The sequence below is a fragment of the Anastrepha ludens genome, chromosome 5, assembly GCF_028408465.1.
Source record: "Anastrepha ludens isolate Willacy chromosome 5, idAnaLude1.1, whole genome shotgun sequence".
NCBI classification, from domain to species: Eukaryota; Metazoa; Arthropoda; class Insecta; order Diptera; family Tephritidae; genus Anastrepha; species Anastrepha ludens.
In genome coordinates, this window is record NC_071501.1 from 28,169,929 (window position 1) to 28,191,788 (window position 21,860).

At 34.9% G+C, this 21,860-nt stretch overlaps 1 long non-coding RNA gene across 1 annotated transcript in view; it reads right to left on the bottom strand.

The window, feature by feature from the left end:
- Positions 1 to 2,514: 2,514 nt before the first annotated feature.
- The window catches only part of LOC128865104 (uncharacterized), an 89,246-nt gene continuing 69,900 nt past the window's right edge, over positions 2,515 to 21,860 (bottom strand). The window contains exon 2 of the long non-coding RNA XR_008454743.1: positions 2,515 to 4,201. This is a non-coding gene — a long non-coding RNA (uncharacterized LOC128865104). The remainder of the gene's footprint in view (positions 4,202 to 21,860) is intronic.

A 21,860-nucleotide genomic window follows, 5' to 3' on the forward strand; every position in this document is an offset into this window, starting at 1 on the left:
CTGGTGTGGACTATCAAGAGACATTCTCGCCGGTCATTAGACATTTAACCTTGCGCTTATTATTTGCATTAAGCGTTCAGTTCGATATGGACATTACTCACTTAGACGTTTCAACAGCTTTTCCTAACGGATATTTAAAAGAAAGTATGTATATGCATTTACCTGAAGGTTTTTCTGTTAAAGATTCCAGTAAAGTGTTAAAGTTAACAAAGGCTGTGTATGGTTTAAAGCAATCTGCACTGGCCTGGTATGAGATAGTCGAAGAAACATTGTATAATTTAGGATTTAGCAAAAGTAAATTAGAACTTTGTGTGTTTATAAAAAATCATAGTAATGGTAAGAAAACCTTTGTTTGGAATTTATGTTGATGATTTCATTTGAAGTGCACAATCTTGGTCTTTTGGTGACCAATTCATATCACCTCCGCGAGAGATTGCCATAGATAATCTCAAGCACAAAAAAACAAAATTTTACTTGAAAAATGGATAGCCTCAAATAACTGGCACTTCTTTAGGAGAGAAATACGTAATTTGTCTATAAGATGAATGAGGGTTGCAAAGTAATAAATATTTTTTTTTGTTTTTGCAATTTCTAAAAATGCCCCATCATTTTACTGTCACAAAAGCGTACTTAGTCATATATGAAATGCGAAATTGTGGAGAATCTAGATTTATTTCGAAAATGGGTTTTTGATTTTTTTTTAAATTTTTTTTTTTTTTAATTTAAAAAAAATTTTATTTTTTTATATTTCCCAATTAAACAGCATACCTCGCAAATTCATGTAACTACAAATACCTACTAAGTATATACAGTAGGTACATAAAAAATATTACATATACATATATACTTATACCTATGCAAGCGTAGTGCCTTTGCCCATCATAACTTACTTTTCTACCCTACAATAGCGCTGTGAAATTCAATTAAAATCACTTGTTCATGCAAATAATAATGCAATTACTTCTTAAAAAGATTACAAAATGTACATACGTACACACATACACATGAACATATGTATGTATATATATAGGATATCATTAATTAATACAGAAAAAGTCAAATTGTAATTGTACTCACGGACTGCATCAACGCCAATTGTTGCTGGATTCCAGGTCAGCAATACCAATAGCAACAAAGTGGCTATGCTGGATGTGGCAATGGCGTTGGTAAGCTTTCTCACGGCGGTGGCTATTGTGGCTGTCGTCGCTGTGACTGTGAGCGTATGTGTGGATGTTTGGATTGCAACAAGATTGTTGGCTGCTGGCAGTGCTGCCATTTGCAGCCCCATATTATTGGATTTTAAATTGAGCCGATGTGGGGCGATAACAGTAGCAACAGCAGAAACAATATACAGTACAACAACAAAATTAACAACAACGATTATATGGCAATAGGAAGTGAATATGCTGAAGTGACAGGTTTTCGCTTGCGATTGCGTTTTGCTTTTTGTGAAAACCAAATATTTTTAAGCTTAATTTATAACCTTACTTTTCGGTTATGAACACTTAAAGCTTTCAAGCAGCAGCCAACTAGACTTACTCTCTGGCTAGTTTGCTTTCAGGCGGCATTTGTTTGTGTTTTTCTTAATTTGGTTTTGGTTTTTGTTTTCTTGGTAAGGAATAGTTTGCGTTTAAATGCGTTGAATGGCTTGGAATAGCGTTTTTGAATTTTGAATATTTATTTTGCTTTCGTTGAATGGCTTGGAATAGCTTTAATGATTTTTGTTTTTTTTTTTATTTGCTTTCGTTGATAGGTGGCGCGCTTTTGAGCTCGTCTATGTGATCAACTGCCGTCTATGTGTGAGCTGATCATGCTCGCTTTTCTTTTAGCTTTCCGCTAGCAGTGAGCTTTTGCTAATTTGAGATACTCTGCTGATTTGCGCCGCTTTTGAGCTTTTTCAGCTTTCTGTTAGCTTTTCACTATCTCTATGCTTTTGCTATCTTACGACACTCAACTGATTACTGATTTGCGACGCTTTGGAGCTTTTTTAGCCTTCGCAATTTATTTAAAGCTTCGCAATTATTTCCCCTCCTGTGTTAGTAAGCTCTGGAATCGCGCTGTGCTCTCCGTACTGTGCTTGGTCTTTCTGGAAGTTGTCAATATCTATAAAAAAATTGTGTAAAGCTTAAAATTTTCGAGCGCTTTCTTGAGCTTTTATGCTTTATAGCTTCTTATCCCCTTTTTCTTTTCGCTCTGTTTCTTCGGCTTGCGCTCAGATTTTTCTCTTTTTATGCCCTCCAGCGGCGTTCTTAATTTTTTCAGTTAAGCTTCTAAGCGCCGTGCTCTTGTTTTCTCCTAGTTTGCACAGCTTTTGTTTTTGCAGAGCTTTTTAATCTCTTTCTTTTGTGTTTCGGCGCTTGTTCTCGATTTTTTTCAACGTTGTGCCAGTTTCTGTACACACTTGGTTGATTTACTTGCTTGATTTCTGTGCTATTTTACTGATTTATTAGCTCCTCTCCTCCTTACTTCTATTTAGCCAAACTTTTCTCTCATGTCATACGTTTAAATTTTCCACTTAATTGCATTCACTACTTCTTTTACCTCAATAGTGTTGCCTTCAGCTGCACTTGTCAATTTGGCTTGTCTCTTTTATGTTACAAAGTTTCAACTTTTCTATTTAACTTGTCATTTAATCTTTATTTTCGTTTACTTCCTATATATTTTGCTCTCTTATATACTCTCCTTTTCTCTGCGCTCGATTCAGTTGGCGGGTAGCTGCTAATAGTTTGCGGGCTACAATGACGCATCAATAATTTGACAGTTGACATTTGCCAGCGTTTGACAGTTGTATTTACCGTTACAATTTACAACCGTTAGCAGTACAGTTAACGAGCAACATTGTTGTTTGTTGCAAGTTGAGTGGCAGCGGTGACGCCAGAAAGCCAGTCAACAAGGGCAGAATTCGTAATAATAAATGAGAGTTGAAGTGCAGACAGTCAAGTATAATGACATTTCCGACAAAGAGCAACGGAAAAATGTAGTCAATAGCGAATGTCGAGCGGTTGATTTTGTTTTTGTATGTTTTTTTTGTTTTTTGGTTTTGTTTTGTTGAATCGTGACGTTTTGTGACGTTTGCCGTTGGGTAAAAATAATTTTTATAGTTTACATGTTTTTTTTTTATTTCGTGCATTTATTTGACAGTTCATTTCGTTGCGTTTTTTTATTTATTATTTTTTATTTTTTATTTAATTTCATATTCATTTTATTTTATCAATTTAAAAATTTTTAAATGCATTTGTTTTTTTACCATGGCCATTAGTTGCATTTTATTCATTATCGATTTATGCCATCGCATTTTTCGATATTCCGCAATTTTTTGCGCATTTCAGTCATTCGTGGATGACATGACATGTCGCGCGAGCCGAAAATCATCGGAGATAACGAGATGTGTCAGTAGATGCGATGTCATCATCATCATTATTGGCATGCAGTGCATTGAACGATATGTCAAAATTGGTAGTAGTGGAAATTGTAGTTGTATTAGTCGTCGTTGTTGTAGCAGCCGTCGTGGTGATAGTGACCGCAGCCAACGTTCCGCAGTTGGTTGTCAAATTCATTCGGCAATCACAGTGCGGGTGGTTTGGGATTTGTGAAAGTACGGTTACGCGCATACACCCACAAACACATGAAGAACAACAAAAATAGTGTTGGGCATTCGTATGACGTCGTCGTAATGGTGTTGTGACGCCGACAGCAGCCCACAGTCGTGCAATTTGACATTTTAATTATTGGCCAGAAGCAAATGCGTGCGCGTTTTCATGACAATTCGCATTGTTGTTGTTGTTGTGGGTCGAAAAAAAATTTGTATTTTTATGCCATTTTGTTGTTGTTAAAGCGCGCCGTTGCCACACAGTTGCAATTATTGTCAACGCAGTTGATGTGTAGACGAGAAGAGTTGGAGGAAAATTTGTTATTAGCTAAAGATACTTTTACCTGCTTTGTATACGTAATTTCGTGTGTTTGTAATGCTTTTTTCCAAAAAAAACAAAAACAAAAGAAATTTTGTTTAATAAAATATGTTTTGCTCAGTGATTCCCTAACTGTTGATTGTAGGCGTAGTTTCACCAAGTGATTGCTTTTTAAAATGCAAATATATTTTTTTCTGTAAATATTTCTTCAAATTTGAATTAGCGGCGTTTTAAAATTTTTTGCTTAGATTATTTTGTAGATTTGGATATTTTTAAAAAGATTTTTTTGTTTGCTGAAATGAAAGTAAAAATAAATGTATATTAATTATTGTAAATATCACTCAAATTTGGCCTCGCGTGGAAAATGTTTTCACGTGTGCTCAATTTTTATTGAGTTTTTCGCGGTAGTTAAAACAAAAGCGTTGTAAATAAATGAGAAGTACTAAATATATTTTCTGTAGAAACCAAAAATATCTTTTAGTACATCGAAAATAGTGAATTGAAAGTGCTTATTTTGGTTTCTTCTGACACTTTTCAAGAAAAGCAATGTCAGCCACCAAATATTTTAAGTACTAAAAAAACTTAGTACAATTATAAGCACAGTTTTGAGTACAAATTTTTGTCATTTTTAGTTAGTAGCATCCATGTGCGTGGAAAATAAGGGGGGGAAATGGAAGCTTATGCTGAAGAGTACTGAGTACAGGTTTTTCAAAACAGGCGTCTTGGAAGTCTTTCTTAGGACGCCGTCTTGGACCTCTATCTCAACGCAATGCGGAAGAAATCCCGGGGTGGAGGAAAAAAACCAAGAGAAGAGGAGGTATATTTTTAGAGGAGTCCCCACACACGTAGTAGCGACGGTTACTTTATGGTGCTCAGGCATTTTTAACGCAACCTCACCGCAAAAAAAAAAAAAAAGGAATAATATTTTACAGAAAATTTGTGTAAAATTTAGTACATTAAAAGATGCAAGCAGAAAGCACTTACTATACATCAGTTCATTCGAATACCCAAGCAATGCCAAGTGGCGAATATTTTAAATACTGAGTAAAATTGAAGCCGCCGTAGCTGAATGATTTGGTGCATGGCCTCTATTCAATAGTGCACAAGTTCAGAGCCTCGACGTGAAACAACAAAGAATGGAAACATTTTTTCTAATAGAAGACCCCCATCAGCAGACAATAACAAACCTCCAAGCAAATTTGTGCCATGATAAGCGGCACATAAAACCCCATCTGCCCTTCGGTGGTGGCATAAACCTGTAGGTCCCTCCATTTCTGGAAAAATATCAACAAAACAACAGTGGCAGGAGGAGCTAGTCCAAACACCCAATAAAGGGTGTAAGCGCCAATTTCTTATACGTATTTATGTATATACAATAGAAAATTTTTTAGCACTTCCAGTCGAAATGGAAATGTTTATCCTCTCGAAAGAAGCTACATACTAAAAAAAAGTAATCCGAATAAACGAATATTTTGAGTACCGCAAAGAATTAGAAGATTTTTTCATACACATTTTTATCACTTTTCAATTAGTAGTAGAAGAAAATGCGTGGTTGCCAATAATTAAATATTATTTATGACATAAAAAACTTTTAGCAAAAACAAAAAAAAAAATATGTCCTAAAAGAAGGGACCTGAAACTATTTATTTGAGTTGCCAATTCAATGCCAAGTGGTGCATATATTGAGTACTAAATATGATATTTTGGTAGCGCTAAATTCAATAGGGCTAAAATATTGTACTAAAATCGTTTGGTACTAAAATCATCTAGCACTAAAAAAATATTTTCATTACTAAAGGATAGCAAGGCCAAGTAAGGAATACTTACTTTTAGTACAACTTTCCGGAACTTCTGGTTGGAGTGAAAAAAATTAGTATACTAAAAAATTTTTCTAATTCTTTTTTTCTAAAATTATTTAGTACTAAAAATATTATTCCCATTCCCAAGGATTGCAATGCAAATACTTGTGTTAGTGCTAAATTCAGTAATGCTAACAATTTTACAAAAATTATTTAGTACTAAAAATTTTATTTTCATTACTAAAAGACTTATAGCGAATATTTACTTTTATTACAATCTTTTAGAATTTCTCCTTGGAGTGAAAAAATTAGTAGAGCTAAAAAATTTTACTAAATTTATTTTGTACTAAAAATATTATTTTCATTACTAACGGTTAGCAATGCGAATACTTTTGGTAGTGTTAAATTCAATAGTTCTAGAAAATTATACAAAAATTATTTAGTACTAAAAAAATTATTTTCATTACTAAAGGATAGCAATGCGAACTCTTGTGGTAGTGTTAAATTCAATAGTTCTAAAAAATTGTACAAAATTTGTTTAGTACTAAAAAATATTATTTTCATTACTAATGGATAACAATGCCAAGCAGCGAATATTTACTTTAATTACAACTTTTTAGAACTTTTTAAATTCAATAGAGCTAAAGTACTACATTTTAGTACAATTTTTCAGTACCACTTTTCATTTTACATAAGTACTATCCCGTTTTAACTATATTTTTGTTGCTAGTCAAATATATTTTAGTACTACTGTAACAATACTTTCATATTTTATTGAACAATGCAAATTGAGAGTGCTCATTTTAATTATGGCGGGATGGGAACATTTTGAGAACTGAATAATTTTAGTACATTTTTAGTACTAATTTTTCACCGCCAACTCAACTTTGAATGCAACATAAAACAAAGTGTTTAGTGCAATGTTTTCAAAAAACAAAATGTTACTCTACAGTCTTAATACTGTTTACAGATATTCAACTACTAAATAGTCACTAGAATTTTTTGAGAGCGCTTTTTGCACTTTCTTCCATCACCAAATAGGAGTAATGTTATTTTGGCATTTTTTAGTACTAACTTAAATACTATTTTTAGTCCAATTTTCTCATTTTAATAATTTTAGTACATTTTTTAGTACTTTTTAGTGCTAATTTTTCAGCAATAACTTAACTTTCAAAGCAATGCAAAATATAGTGTTCAATGCTATGGTTAAAAAAAATTTACTCTGAAATTTCAATACTGTTAAAAGAGTACTAAATAGTCGTTCGAATTTTTTGAAAAGGCTTATTACACCTCGCCCTATTACCAAATAAGAGCAATGTATTTTAGGAATAATTTAGTACTAAAAAGTTGAAGTACTATTAGTACAATTATTTAGTAAAATATTTAGTACAATATTTAGTACAATTTTTTCAGTTACAATTTTCTACACATCAAGTACCCATAAATTTATGTTCAAAAATAAGCTTTATTTAAAGCCTTGCGTAATTTTTAAGCACATAATATTTGGTCGAACCTCAACTCTAATTGATTTATGATTTATGAAAATTTCTCACAGCAGAAATAAAATGGTTCCATTATAAGTTAATATAGAACTGACAACATAAATTTTTGTAAGCTCAAACCACAAATTCTCCCTCCTCTCTTTAACTATATATGTTTTCCTATGCCTTCACGCTACTAAAACAAAACAAAAATCCCTTTTTTAGCATTCTCGAACTACTGCCATGCCATCAAATTCAATAATCAAAATGCGGCTTAAGCAGCTTTTACTCACAGGTAGTTACTGTAATTGATTTTTTCAACTTAATAGTTTTTACCCTCTAACCATTCCATTCCACTTAGCCGTCACATAAAATTTCCGTCAATTGCATGATTACCGAAATGTCTGCAAGACTGAGCGCCTGCCTGTTCATGCCCGTATCGTCTATTAAACCTTAACAACGCTATCGATTGGATCACGAATCAATTAAGTTCATATAATTACGTTGCGCTTTCAGAACTGCTGAAAAATAAAATGTATAAGAAAAACACTAATGATAGTAAAAATAACACCGAAAAGGCGATGGTGGCCGCGTAGCTGGCTGAGAATAGTGGAAACAGTTGTAGCAGATACAGGTATAGTTTTGGGAGCAGCAAATGCGGCATGAGTTGCTAAATATGGGAAATGAAAGTTGTAAACAAATGTCAATTAAATTTTATCACAAACATTAAATAGGAACATGGCTTGTCGTACTGTCAAGCAAATGGAAAATGCTGCACTCCGGAAAGAAGTCAGGCGAATGAAAGTTAACGAACTGGCGGCGAACGGTGAAGGAGAGATGAGTGAGGAGTCGGCACAGATGAGGTGGGTTTGCTGGTTAAGATTTTTTGGCATGGGTTAGTGTATGTTGTTATGCGAATATGTGTAATATTATGTTGTGTTATGCGCTATTATGTTATGTTATGCGCTATTATGTTATGTTATTTGCTATTATGTTATGCTATGTGCTATAATGCTAATTTATGTTAGATTAAATTTTGTTATGATACATTTTTGTGCTTTGTTATTTACTGTTTTTTGTGTATTCTAACTTAGTAATTGGCGCATGTACCCCTTTAGGGAGTTTGGCCGAGCTGCTCCTTCTATTTCTGGCGTGTGTCTTGATATTGTTGTACAAATGGAGGGACCTACAGTTTCAAGCCGACTCCGAACGGCAGATATTTTTTATGAGAAGCTTTTTTATGGTAGAAATACACTCAGAAGTTAGCCACTGCCTGCCGAGGACCGACCGCTATTAGAAAAAACGTGTTTCTCATTTTGGTCTTTCCTTGGCGTCTTCATAGAGCACAGGCTATACTTCAAAGAACACTTCAAGTAAGTAAGTAACTGGGCATACAGCTGCTAAGCTGTGCAGCATAAATCGTACACCAGAGAACTGAAAGGGGCACCACACAGGTTAGCCAATATCAGAGTGTGTAAGGCTTACCGTACAGTCTCCGACGAAGCAGTCGCTGTAGCCGCTGGGAGGTTACCCACTGACCTCGATGTTAAAGTAAAGTGGCTTCGCCGCAAACAAGGTGATCGGGATAGGAATAGACTGCCAGAACCACAATTTACGGAATGGCAACGGCAGTGGGACACAGCACAATACGGAAGATGGACACTCTACATAATTCCAGACTTGCAAACCAGGAGCGATCGGAAACATGGGAAACTGAATTCCTGTGTGACCCACTTCCTTTCTGGCCCTAGGTGTTCAAGTCAATATCCGCACCAATTGAAACATATCGGCGATGCATACTACCAATTCTGTGTCGATAAAGTCGAAGGACTTGAACACACAGTGTCAGAATGCATGCGATTCACGGAGCTGCGGAGACTGATCGAATGAGAACTGAACTGCAGACTGAGCGCATATGAACTCGTTCAAAAAGTGTTGTATTCAGTAGAAAAGTGGGAAACTGGAAGCAACTATATACATAAAATTAGAAATGTTAAAACTGCGGCAGGGCAATCAAGCTGCACGAACTAATGACGCAACAAGAAGTTATTTACCTGCCCTGCTAAGGAAAGCCCTCAATGTGGGTCATGCAGTGATCTCACAGGAATGAGTGGTGTGGATGGTTTTAGTCCGTAAGCTCTTTGGGTGCATTGGGCATGCCTATAGCAGGAGCTATAAAAATCTTTAGAAGCTGTAACGTCCAGGACCTCATACCATAAAATAAAAAACATCCAGATTAAGCCACATATTATGTCAGGTAAATGTTGTCCTGTTACGTTATGTTATGCATATCATGGCTTCAGTTATTTAATTGAGTTGAATGTTATCTTATGTATATTACATTTTTTATGCCATGCTCTGTCTATGTTATGCATAATGCTTGTTATGTTATGCCATGTTATGCTTGTTTCGTTATGCCATGTTATGTTATGTTACATGAATATATGTATTATGGTCTGTAATATGATACTATGTCATGTTATGTTACGTTATGCTGTTATGTTATGCTATGCTATGCTATGCTACGTTATGTTCTGCTGTTATGTTATGCTATGCTATGCTATGTTGTGTTATTTTAGTTTTTAATTAAAATCTATTTTATTCCACTTTATTTTATTTACTTGAAAGGCAATCGCATTACATTTTCGAAAATTGTATTTCCCCATAGAAGAAGTATTACACAAAGCACAAACGCCGAAAATTACCAAAGCTGAATGCGCGTAACGAGATTGAACTACTAAAAAAAATAACAACAAAGAAAAAACAAATAGCGAAAAGAAAATTTGAACAAATTGCCGAAATTGCAGACGAAACCGGAAATGTTGCTGTTGGTAGCAAACAGGTTAGGGTGAAGAGGTCAAGCAGAGAGAAATTGGAAAAGCAAAAACTGGGCTAAAATTGGTCCGTGCGAAAGTTTTTTGTGTTAAAAAAAGATACCGCTGGAATGATAAGAGCACACAAAATTTGCTTTTCTTTTTATGGCTCTCCGATCATTCACTCTTTCCCTCAACGCCCTTAGTTCATCCCAATGGTGGCGCTCAAACAACAAATAAACTCAACAAGCAGCAATTAAATGGCAAAATACCAAATGGAAAAATTAAGTGGAAAATAAGCAAACAACAACAAAAAAAAGAAAAAAGGAAAGGAAAGGCAAGTAGTGCTCTAAAAAAAAAACAAAAATCAAAATGATACAAAGAAAAAGAAAAACAAAACTTAAGAAAATTAGTGAAAGGAGCATATCGAGCGCAGCAAATCGCTTTTGGCTTAAGCTGAAGGCCAAAGGATAGGCAAATCGTTTTGGCCAAAAGTCAAGCGTGACAAAACAAATACCACTCTAATGCTGTGCGACGCCGATAAACAAAGCCCGGTCGGCATACACTCATACACTGAATATATGCAAGTATGTAAGTATGTATGTGTGTATGTGTGTATGTATATAAGTGTGCATCTATAACTATATTGCTATACTCACGCCGTCAGCGTTGTTAATGCAACCTGTAACGTATTAGCTGGCAATTTTTTCGTGCACCTCACCACCCGCGCGCTCAATCGGATAGCCCATCAGTTGAAGCTTTCGTCTACAATGGCAGCATATTTGGAGCCAACAAATGCTCTAGCGACAGCGGGTGTGTAGGATGTGCGCGCGCTGGCGTGTTTGGCGACAGAATCGATTCGATTAACGAAATGAAATTTGCGCTATAGTAAATTACAAATTGAACGCCAAAATGTATGCTATGAAGTTTTTTGTTGCTAGCAATTTGCTTTGCTTGCTGCACACCCAATTCTTTCGATGGTGCGCATAAGTTTTGCTACTCTACTTTCATACACAGCTCACAGCTTTCAATGCAATGCGCCTGATGGTAGGCTATCATATATAGTATTTTAAGCACGAGTGTTTTTAATTTTTTTTTTGCTGCTGCTTTATTTTTCTTCCTACTTCCACTGCAGCAATGGCATTGAGGCAAAATTTTGGGTGCACACATACACATATACATGCAAACATGCGCATGCACACACAACCTTAGTTGCATTTCTAGACTTCTTTTGCTATCAATTCTTGAAAACAAAAAAAAAAAACAAAAATAAAAACAAAATAAAAGAATAAATAAAATGAAAACTTTGTCTGCTTGCGGCTGATGCGCCATTTCTTCTTTTCTTTCTATTTTTTCTACCTTTCCACTCATTTACGTTGCTTCATTTATTTCGAGAATTCGATTGCTGCTCGTATACAGTGCTCTATATGTATATGTATTTATGTATGTATATCTCTTTGGGTTTTGTGATGTGTGTGTTGGTGCTCTCTCGTCTGAACAATGTCACTGTAATGTGCAATCAATTTAATTGCAATTGATATTTGAGACGCCGCGCATGCTAGCTCATTCTTGCCATGTTACTGTCTCGCACATATTTACCAAACTTCTTTTTCTATTATCGCTACTTATTTCTTGTCCTTCTATTGCCACATTCACCACATTCGCGCGCTGCCAAAGTGAATTTGCTATTTCATCGTGTCATTTACTTATTCGATGACAACAAATAACTACATAACGAGCTTTGTATGGCTGTTATGGTTAGTTGAGCACTAAATCGAATTTAGTGTTCGGATTCGTAGGTATGATTTTTCGTCAAACCGTTAATTTGTGAATTGAAAATAGTAAACTTGTTAGTGGAATCGTAAGTGTCATCGATGGAGAAATTACTTTAAAAAGAATTTTATGCGACTGAATTCAGTGGTGGTGCTGAAGCACCTGGGACCATTGGGAGTAGGATTTCTCACTAGGGTATTCAATCTGTCCTTGGCCACCCTCATCATCCCTGACAAGTGGAAAGCAGGGAGAGTGGTCCCACTACTGAAACCTGCGAAACCCGCCAACCAAGGGGAATCGTATCGTCCGATAACTCTCCTTTCCCCAGTAGTGAAGACACTTGAAGCCGTCCTACTCCCACTCTTCACGAAACACCTGACCCTAGCCCCACATCAGCACGGCTGCCGAAGAGTGCATAGCACCACCACTGCACTCACCGCCATAAACGCTCAGATAAACCGCCGCGCTTCACCAAAACCGCCCTTGCAAGAGGACTGTCCTAGTAGCGTTGGACCTGAAGAAGGCTTTCGTCACAGTAAGCCATTCCACGCTACTAGAGGATATTTATCAGTCGACACTCCCGCCAGGGCTGAAACAGGTCCGCAAACTATCTCGTCAGTGATTTTTCGAGATCAAACATCAAAGCAAAGGCAGATAAAGCAAGGTGTACCGCAGGGTGGAGTCCTTTCTCCCTTACTGTTCAACTTCTACATATCGAAGCTCCCCCAACCACCAGCGAGAGTCTCCCTGGCCTCATACGCTGATGACTGTACGATAATGGCGTCGGGTAATGATATCGATGGCCTGTGTTCCAAATTGAACAACTACCTCACCAACCTTTCTTGCTTTTTCACAGCGAGTAATCTCCAACTTTCCCCAATTAAATCCACGGTGACTCTCTTTACCACCTGGACAAAGGAGGTCAAGCTGTCCCTTAAGGTAAAAGTGCGAGACACACCAATTCCGACAGCCCCAAAATTTTGGGTGTAAGCTTCGACAGTTTGCTCTCCTTCTCAGCGTACACAACCGCAATTGCCACTAAAGTCCAAAACCGCAACAAGGTCCTCAAATCGCTTGACGCCAGCACTTGGGGCAAAGAAAAAAACTGTTGCTATCGACATTTAAGGCAGTTGGTCGGCCGTTTCTGAACTATACAGCGCCTGTCTGGTCGCCTGGAACTAGTAACACGCAGTTGATAAAGCTACAGACATGCCAAAATACTGCCATTCGGACAGCGACCGGTTGCCTCCTGATATCCCCGGTTCAACACCTTCACAACGAGGCACAAATGCTTCCAGTAATGGAGCATAACAAACTGCTCAGCAAGCAGTTCCTGCTAGGATGTTACCGCAGGTTTCATCCCCCTGCAGACACCTGCTTGAGCTTGAGCCGCCTCCCAGGCACGTCAGGAGACATCTCTTAGACTACACTGACGAAATCCCGTACAAAATTGACCGAAACAGTGTTTAGACAGTCAATAAACGACCTTTACCGGGAGACCGTCACCACCTTCTTCAGTTCCCGTCCTGTGAATGTCTTAATCGGAGTCCAACCACCACCTATAGCAGATGAAGAGCTCCAGCTTCCTCGTGAGACACGTGTAACACTGGCACAATTACGTTCTGGATATTGTAGCCGGTTAAGCTCCTACTTATCCAGAATCGAGCCCGACATACCAAACATATGTCCGGCATGTGAAGGCACCCCGCACGACACTAACCACCTTTTCACATGCCTCCTAAAACCGACTCATCTAACACCCCTCTCCCCCTGGACCCAACCTGTCGAAACAGCATGTTTCCTGGGCCTACCTTTAGATGAGCTAGACGAAGACGACCGGTGATATGCCCGACACTGGCGGGGCTACTATTACTGTTAACAAACAAACAAGTGAGGTATAAAATTATTTAGTAACCTAATGACCTTGCATATCATTTCAATACTGAAAACTTTCTTCTTTCAAAAATCTGAGTCCCCTTCATAAAATAATAAATAAAATGCAAATGCACAGAAAGTGGTCCGCCGTCTCATACTCCTCTCCACATGCTGGGCAGAGTGCACTGTCTGAGATGCATACCTTTTCCATGAGCTTCGCCCATATAAAGTGGCCCATCATCAATCCAACCAGCTGCCTACAGTCCTTCTGCTTAATGACAAGAAGATATGCGTCAGTCGGACGGACATGACAGGTGTGCTCTTCTGTGCCATGCAGTGTTCTTCTAATTGCTTAAACTCATTTATTAATATTGTCTTGAGCAAAGCTTTTCGCGCCCAGAACAAAGCTGGCCGATAGAGAAACCTCTAATATTCACGAATCTTAACGTTGATGCAATCTCCAAACTGCAGATGGTATGCGTAAGAAGCCATGTCTTGCCAGCCATATGCATAAAAAGTTCAAAATTTTAAATCAGTATAAACAAAAAACAATTTGGTACGCAGTTTTATAGCATTAAATTTTAGTATAATAAAATGCAGGTTTGAAGTCTCTTAAAAATCGTTGAATTTTGATAATTTTTTTCCTCTGGCGTCTTTTTTGGGTCTTGAAGTATGCCCAAGCGTACCCAGTAAATCATATGTCCTTTCACCCAACATCAGCGCTTTTGACACAAATATTTTGCTATCGATGATAGCAAACCCAAACCTTTCGCGAAGTGCTTTAGGAATGTTAAATTAGAAAGGCTTTAGAAATCCCACAACTCACATAATTGTCAAAGCAATTAAAAACTTGCTTCAAGATAAAAGTTATTTTTGGCTTTTATTTTACTTGAAAAAACAAAAAAAAAATTTCATATCCACGAAAAATGAATTGTGTCAAGTATATAGAAGTTCCAGATGAAGTAACTACCTTTTCTTTATATACTTTTTCTGATGATAATTTCAATGAGAAGTGGATTTTTCAGCATGACAACGCAGCTTTTCATGCTTCTAAAGCCACAAAATAGTTTTTGGCAGCGAAAAAATACTTATTTTAGAAAAGAATTAACAAATACTTATTATAGAAAAAAATGGTGGTGTTTTCAATCGGTTTTCAGAAAATTGAAGACAGTTTGACAGCGCTTATACCCTCAGAAATGTCGCTGGTAAAAAATTGATCAAAATAGTATAAAAAACTTAATCAAATCATGGACAAGACGACTTCAACAAGTTATAGTCGAAGGAGAATTCAAAACAAATTACTAAGCTCCAAATTAAAAACTTATCCCAAGAATTCATTTGTTTTTTTAAATATAAGAAATTTGGTAAAATCCTGTCTGACATTTTGTAGCTTCCCGGACAGGTGTACTATGCACTCCCGCCCACACTTGCCATTACAACGTTCACGGCCCTTCTATCCTGGAGGAAAGAGTATCCTACCTCAGGCGATGGGTGTGCAAACACAGGACTTCTGCAAGAGTTGTCTAGATAAGGAAGAGGAAAAGATGATCCCGCACCTTCTTTGCCATAGTCCTACTCTATCCAGTAGTTGATTTACCATTTTTGGTACACAGTCCATTAATGAATTGGAAGACCTTAGTTCTGTGGAAACCAGGGATCTTCTACACACTGATTTCAGAAGAGATTAGGACAAGTTCCCCACGCGGCATCACGATGGGCTATGCGCCCTGGGTGTGTCACACAGTGGACAACCGCTTCAACCTAACCTAATCTAACCTAAAGACAACCTTGATTGGGACCATCCGCTTGAATAAGAGAGAACTACCAAAACCTGCGCAAGAATAGCTAACTCTAATTTTTGCATTCAAAGAATGACGGTTAAAACGCGACCTTTGTTATTACCGCCACAAAAATCAAAAACCCAAAAAGTCCTTGGCTTAATAACAGAAAAGTGAGTCTCATATAAAGTAGAGTACGATTCATCTTGCCTTACAAGATTTAAAAAATATATAATCGGTTGGTATTGAGTATTTTTGACTCACCAAGCGAGATAAAAATTAGCTGCGTTTTGATTCACGGAATGGCAACGAACAAAGCGTCGCGTCTTAGTGAAGGTTCGTCAATTTCTTTTGAATATCTCGTGTCAATCTACAATTATTTGATTTTGACTGTTTGCCAATTTTGAATTTTTGCTTTTTTAAACAGCAGAAACATTTTTGTGAAATTTCATTAAAATTAACTGCTAATTTAATTTGAGCACAAAAGGGCGCCACATTATGCAATTAAATAAAAATAGAGATAATGCGGAAGAGGAGACCGCATGAGACTTCTTCTTCTTAGTCATCTTTATTGAGGAATTTTTCCCTTTTCTTGCAACAATTTTCGAAAATTTGCTTCAAAATCAATAAAGTGATAAGTATAAAAGTATTTATATGAAAAATGTGAATAATAAAATATAAATTTTTAAATAATAATGTTTTTCCGTCGAGCAGGAAGTCTAATAATCGAACTATCCACCTTTTGGCCGGGCCAGGAAATCTTTGCAACTCACACGGGACGGAAAATTAAGTTGTGGGCTCATTCCCTTTAAGACGCTTCTAATTTCCAAACAACAAATAATCGTATTTCGGACCTATCAAAATAAATTAAAAAAAAAAAAAATTAAAAAAAAAAAAAATTAAAAAAAAAACAGCTTTTTCTTAAGTCATTAATTTTATTGAATAAATATTGTTATTTCGCACCCTTCAAAAAAAATAAAAAATAAGTAAAAATAAAAAAAAATTAAAAACAAAAATAATGAAAAAACCAAGAAAAAAAAATAATGAAAAAAACCAAAAAAAATATAAAAAAACCTATATTTAAGTCATTAATTTCATTGAGCAAATATTGTTAAGCAGCTTTAAAAGGCATATTGTTTCCACATTGCGTTCACACAAATTATAGTATAAAAAACCAGCTTCAACAAGACTCTTTAAGAGCATCTCGTTATGAGAATCAGCCTCGTAAAAAGCTTCTAGAGTTCTATTTTTATAATCTGTTCGATATACTCTGTCAATATGCCGAATGTGCATAGAAATTATAGATGGGTTGTTGGTACCTCAAACTCAGCCATTCGAAAAGTCTGTCCTTCAAATAAGTCACTCAACTTAGGTTATTGTTTTTGTTGCCATTGTTCATGTTCTTGTTGCTTTTGATGTTATTGTTGTTATTGTTGGTGAAGTACTGTGAAAACAATAATCAATGTCAAAAACCCACTTAAGCGCAACTGTCAAACTATGGCGAACTAGTAGAGCAAACGATGATGGCAGCAAGCACAAAAGCAGCAAACAAACAAGTTAACCAGGCAATCACATGTGAGAATTACTTACTACAACAAAGCATAAGTAGTATTGTTGATTATTTACTATGGCTGTGTGTGAGTGCATATGTATGATATATACATGGTTTCACGCACACACAAATACGCTATGTGCCAGCTACTAAAAGTATTACCTCGAATAAACTACATCACTCCACTACCAATACGAGTAGTAATAGCAAATAAGTGCAGCTATGAATGACGGACGGAGTGCCATGAATGGTTAAGCCGTAGAATAATAACAAATGAAATCAGAAAGCATAGCAAAATGAAAACAATAAAAACAAAGTTAATTTAGTGGGAGGTGGTGGTGGTGGTAGCTTTGTTCATACCAAAATATGTAGAAAAATATTTAAGAACACTAAAGTTGATGGCACACTGACGAAATGAGAGCGAGTAGCGAGTGTTTAGCATAGAAAAGACGGTGGTGGGCATACATTTATGGATAAGAGAATAACAAAGTATTTGATTTTTACTTTTATTATAGAGGAGTGCCATCGCACTATTTTTACCCTATATAAATATAAGGTCTCATTAGTATTTTTAAAGATGGAGAGCTAAGCATGGAAAATTTTACACAGCAACCTATGCAGGTTTAGCAGCGTTGAAATATTGCATATATTGGTATTACTTACTTAACATTTAATCATATTTAGATCATCCCTAAACCACTTAGCTCTGACCCGGTCATATGCTTTGTCGAACACAGGCGCGCTACTAAAGAATCCAGCGGTGCTTTTCTCAAGTAGCAAAGCATTTGAAAGTTACCGAATCTTACTTGTGCAAAAAGCAATTTTCAACAAGATTGAGGTTATGTAACATCTCGAGATGGCTTAAAAGTGCAAAAAGCAATTTTCAGCGAGATTTGGGGTAATGTAACATTAAAATATATATTTTTTTAAAGTGTCTCATAGTACAATTATATCACGTCTAAGCAATTCTTGATTTGTAAAAATCTGCATTTGAGCGATTCCGGTCAAGTGATCTAAACATTTTGCACTTTGTCGTAAATTTTTCGGAAAATTGGAAAATTTGTATAAAAAGTATAAAAGCTATAAGTATAAATATATGAATATACAAGTTTGAAAAGAAGTAGACTGAAAAAATTTCAAAAAAAAGTTGTTATTCAATTTTCAAAATTTGGGTATAGAAATTTTTTAAAGTAAAATTCGTGCTAACATTTTAAAAACTTTTTTAAATTTATAAGATTAAACTACACTTTAAAAATATATTTTTTTGGAACAATTTTTTAATTAAAAAAAAAAAATTTTAGCAATAAAAATTGTTTTTGTAAAAAAATTTAAAATTTTTTTATTAAAAAAAATTGTTTTTAGGTTAAAAAAAAGCTTGGGTAAAAAAAATTAAAAAAAAAAAATTGCAAAAATTTTTTTACAAGGCCAATTTTTAATTAAAAACAATTAAAAAATTGTTCCAACAAAATATATAATAGTTTTTGTAAAAAAAAATTTAGTTTTTCGTATTTAAAAAAAAATGGTATTAGCTAAAAAAAAAAAATTTGGGTAAAAAAAATTTTTGTGTAAAATTTATATTGGTAAAATTTTTTTACAAAAACAATTTTTAATTAAAAGAAATTAAAAAATTGTTCCAAGAAATATGTAATTGTTTTTGTAAAAAAATTCAAAATTTTTTTATTAAAAAAAATTAATTTTAGGTTAAAAAAAATTTGGGTAAAAAAAATTAAAAAAAAAATTTGGGTAAAATTTATATTGGTAAAATTTTTTTATTGTTTTTAATTAAAATAATTAAAAAATTGTTCCAAAAAAATATGTAATTGTTTTTGTAAAAAAATTTTTAATTTTTTTTATTAAAAAAAAATTGTTTTGGGTAAAAAAAATGTTTGTGCAATACTTATATTGGTACAATTTTTTATAAAACCATTTTTAATTAAAAAAAATTAAAAAATTGTTTGAAAACATATGTATATAATTCGTTTTGTGAAAAAATATAAAATTTTTTGTTTTATTTAAAAACAAATTTTATTTTTTTTTTATTTAAAAAAAATTTTATTTTTTTTTTATTTAAAAAAAAATTGTTTTTGGGTAAAAAAAATTTGGGTAAAACAATGGTAAAAAAAATGTTTGAGTAAAAAAAATATTTGGGTAAAATTTATATTGGTAAAATTTTCGTTTGTTGTCATTTGCGAAAAGAGGCTCTAAATTTGTTTTTCTCCTTTTTTTGTATTAATAGCCGAGACAATGTAATCTGAAATTTTCTTAAAAGGCTTCCATTAAATTTTCAAGTTATAACGAATGCACGAAATTTCTTTCCATCTGGCGAAAATCTACAGCACTATCAGGAGAGAAAATCATCAAAAATTAACTAGAATTTTGACGCTCTTACATATACACTTTATTATGGGAAAATTATATTCGATAATTGGATATTAAATTGTCTTCCCAAGTGCTTTCTAAATATTCAGAATAGGAAGGTTAATATATTTGATATTTTGGTAAACAATTTTTAAATTTTTATAATTTTCGTATAAAGCATGAAAATCGGATTTATAAAATTTTTGTGTAATAATGAGCAACACTTTTGTAAAAATTCAATGAACAATTCAAAAAACAAAAAAAAATTGTTAAAACTTGCCAAAATCTGAAGGTGCTGTAGCTCTATTTCGGGCAGTAGTTTTTTCCATTTTTTTGTTTTTTTGTATATTTTATCCTTAAAAATTAAAAAAAAAATTCTGAAAGCCTTAAAAGGAATGACAGATATTTCGAAACGAAAAAATTTTAAAAATTTTGAAGTTTGCATAAATCTCAAAATTAGTACTTTATTCTGCGTACTTCTTACAACTCGCGAACTTAAATTTTTTTTCAGTTTTTACTATTTACTTCTTACTGTACTTAAGCCTACAATTTTTTTGAGGAATGCTCATTTATTTCTGAGATATCGCTTATGCAGGCCGCAGACGGAAAACAAGTAGCAACTATCGGTTGAAATTCAGCAGTTTAACACTTGTGTGATGCAGTTGACAAACCGAAAGAAAAATAAAAATAATAATAATAATAATTAAGATACATTTTAAGTACGACATTTAGACCCTTTTAAGCCTTCTAAAAGACTTGCTTTATTGAGAAATCGACAAAAAGCAAATAGACTCAGTATATCTAATCTCCTCTGAATAACTAGAAATTTGGCGATGCAGAATTTTAATTTAAAAAAACTTAGACCTCAATAACTTGACACAAAAACACAAGACGAAAAGGGCTAAATACATAAAACTTGATTGAATGATGGCTTTAAAATTGTTAAAAAAAACTTGAAAAAGAATTAACAAAAGTTTAAAATTATTCGAAAAAAAAAATTAAAAAAAAAATGATTGTAAAAAAAAATATTATAAATGAAAACTTTCAAAAAATAGTAAAAATATCTGATTAACCGTTTTTAAGGATAACGGTATAAGAAATGCTCAACTCGCCAAAAACGCTGCACCCATGAGAGCCATAAAAGTATGAACGCATGTTGATCGGTCAAAAGGGTATTGCAATCTACGTTTTGTTTCAACTTTCACACCAAACCAATTGCAACAGCCATACCAAACTGCTGGGCGAATTGGTAAATCTGCACGCGTGCATGCGTGTGTGGTTAAGGGTATGTGCGTATGTATGTATGTGTGTTGCTGGTGATTGCATTTATATGGTAAGTGAAACGGTGGCTAAGTGAATGAGTGAGCTGTCACGCAATCATCAACAGTAGTGGGAACTCCAACAACAAAACAAAAACACAAGCCAGCATAAAACATGTTCAACTTGAAGCTGTCAGGGAGATTTCAGTAGTTAAATGTAGTTTCCCACTTTTCTTCATATAACTGTGCGTTTTTTTTTTGTTTCGTTGATAGCAAATATCGTTTCTTAGCCTGCAGGAACTACGTTTCAGTTGAGTGACATAGCACTTCTCAAGTGAACTATTAGATATGAATTGTAAAATGCTAGTAACTGCCAACTGATCCTTTTGAGCCAAATGCTAACTAGTTGAAAAATAGTGTATTGGATAGTACTTCACTCGTATGAAGTATAACAATACTGACGCTAGTGGAACAAATATTCATACAAGCAAATAATTAAATAATAATTAATAGACATGAAAAACTTGTTCAAAGACTATATAAACAATGAACACAGCTCTCAGGACTCGGCAGCATTCTATGATCTCCAGCTAAAAGGTTACTAAATGAGTGGATGAGCTTAGAGTGCATAATATTCTAAAAGGTGATGGGAGGACTTAAGCTGCTCAGTGCGCTGGTATTGTCCCTGATGACACTCTTTGGTTACTAACAGATCTCACCCCTATATGGAGTGAAAGGAGCAAAACCGTCGGTAAAGGAAAAGGTTGCAGAAAGAAGCGATCGATGGCCAATGGCAGAGAAGTTGTGATGAGTCAACAAAAGGCCGGTGGCCATACAAACTCATATCAAATCTTGAAGGGTGGATGAGTAGGATGCATGGCGATATCGACTACTACTTAACTCAATCACCAGACACAGCTGCTTCCTGGAATAACTACACCGTTTCCAGTCCTTTTTGCCCTAGTTGCTCGAATACAGATTGAGAGCGTAGAATATGTGGCCACTGCAAACGTTTCAGTGAAAAACAAACAGTGGTGGAAAAGGTTATAGCGCGCAAATGCCTCTGCATCATCTGTAGAATATTCTGACCGATCACCATCAACAACGACGCGCAGTGGAGAGCAATGAATGAGGAACCCATCTTATGGCAAATCAAATGCAGAAAGTGGCGATGGATAGGTAATACGCTTAGAAAATCACCAGATAGCATCACGAGAATGGCACTGGACTGGAAGAGAGCAATGGTGGCAGCCGGCCAAAGATC